Genomic DNA, 2,101 nt, shown 5'->3' on the forward strand with positions numbered 1-2,101 from the left:
ATTCCTTCAGGGGTTTTAGAGTTTTCTTTATGTTTTGTTATTTTCATACTTTTGAGATGTACTCTTCTTTTATTATGAACTAAACCCCTTAGATACCTAAGGGGGTTGAAACCTATGATGGATCTTGTTATTATTATCTGAACTGTATGATAGATACTTGATTTGTTCTTATTTACGTGTTATTAATGCTTGAGTTAATATTCCGGGTATTGATTCATGATTTGATGTGCTTATGCAGAGGAGAAAAAGTCCTTGTCTAAGAGTAAATTTGACATAATTAAGCGGAGTTGATCGAACGCCTAGAAATAGGGTTACGAGATTTTGTCGAATTAGGGTGAAACCTAATGTGGGAGTCCATAGATCGATTTACTGCTTCCCTAGGGGTTTTAATTAAGAAAGAGATTTCTATTAATTGAACTGAGGGTTAGACATTATTAGTCTCGAAAGAGATAATAATATAGGTTAGGAAGTCTCACGGATCAAGTCAAGTGAATAAATCGTCTAGTTCAGAGTCAGATAACAAGTGAAATCTAGGTAGATTCCTCCTTGGGTGTTGTCTTTATCAATTACTTTTCTTCAAGTCTTTTTCCAAATTTTCTCTTTGCTTTAGTTTAATTAGTTAATTAGTTTAGTTAATTAGTTTAATAAACAACCCCTCTTTATTTCTAGGTTAAATAATCAAAAGATAGTTATTACTAGTACTTTTGGTTCCCTTGGGTACGACATCTCGGTCTTGCCGTTACTATACTATTGTTCGATAGGTGCGCTTGCCTTTTCGTCGTGGTTTGATCTTCATTATAAATATTTATTACTTGTTACGAATCACGCGATAGTTTTTGGCACTGTTATCGAGGAGCTAAAATATTAGGAATGCTCAATTTTTATTACTTTAGCCATTTATTTTTTTGTAATTTAATTTAATTTTATTATTTATTAATTTACTTTTTCTTTCTCTTGGCGGGTTTTTATAGTTTATGACTAGAAGAAACCCGTCAGGACCATTACTTTTTGACGAAGAAATCGATCGTATAGTTTGTAGAAACCAAAGAGAAATAAGGCGCAGCTTAAGATGCATGGAGAACGAGTAAGAAGACAATACTCAACCCCCAACCGAAGAGATAGCTGAAAACCAAGGCAATCAGCTACCTCCTGCAATTGCGGCTAATCAAAATTCTACTCCACGCACTATGTATGATTATGCTAAACCTTCTTTAACAAGAACTGAGTCTAGCATAGTTAGACCGGCTGTAGCTGCAAATACTTTTGAACTGAAACCTAACACAATTCAAATGATACAACAGTTTGTTCAGTTTGATGGTTTGCAGGATGAAGATCCCAACGCTCACTTAGCAAACTTTCTAGAATTTTGCGATACATTTAAAATCAATGGCATTTCTGATGATGTCATTCGTCTTTGGTTATTTCCTTTTTCATTAAGGAACAAAGCTAAATAGTGGTTGAACTCGTTACCACGAGGGTCAATTACTACTTGGGAACAAATGACCGAAAAATTTTTAGTAAAATACTTTCTGCCAGCTAAAATGGCTAAATTACATAATGATATCTCTTCTTTTGTGCAGATGTATCTAGAAACACTTTACAATGCATGGGAGAGATACAAGGACTTACTGAAAAGGTGCCCTCACCATGGGTTACCGCTTTGGCTTCAAGTACAAACATTCCAAAATGGTCTAAATCCCTCGACTCGGCAAATGGTTGACGTGGCTACTAGCGGAACCATCAACAATAAAACACCGAAAGATGCCTACGAGTTTATAGAGGAGATGTCACTGAATAACTATCAGTGGCAAGTTATGAGGACAAAGCCAACGAAAATAGTCGGCGTTTATAACTTCGACTCAGTTACTATGCTGTCAAATCCGGTTGAACTTCTCAATAAAAAGATTGATGGTTTACTTGGTTCTACGCAGGTACATCCAGTAATGAGGTGTGACACGAGTGGAGGAGGTGTGCATACAGAATATCAATCCTTCAATCCCACTACCGAAGAGGAACAAGTCAACTATATGGGTAGCAATAACCTTAGATCTCAAAATAACTCATACAGTAATACTTATAATGCAGGTTGCAGGAACCACCC

General features: G+C 35.9%; 1 non-coding gene across 1 annotated transcript; it reads right to left on the reverse strand.

Annotated features, from left to right (window-relative positions):
• Window positions 1-1,548: 1,548 nt before the first annotated feature.
• LOC128281918 (small nucleolar RNA R71) lies at window positions 1,549-1,654 on the reverse strand. The gene has a single exon (XR_008272202.1). It is a non-coding gene; the product is annotated as a small nucleolar RNA R71 (small nucleolar RNA).
• Window positions 1,655-2,101: the final 447 nt, after the last annotated feature.

The sequence above is a fragment of the Gossypium arboreum genome, chromosome 1, assembly GCF_025698485.1.
Source record: "Gossypium arboreum isolate Shixiya-1 chromosome 1, ASM2569848v2, whole genome shotgun sequence".
Lineage (NCBI taxonomy): Eukaryota > Viridiplantae > Streptophyta > Magnoliopsida > Malvales > Malvaceae > Gossypium > Gossypium arboreum.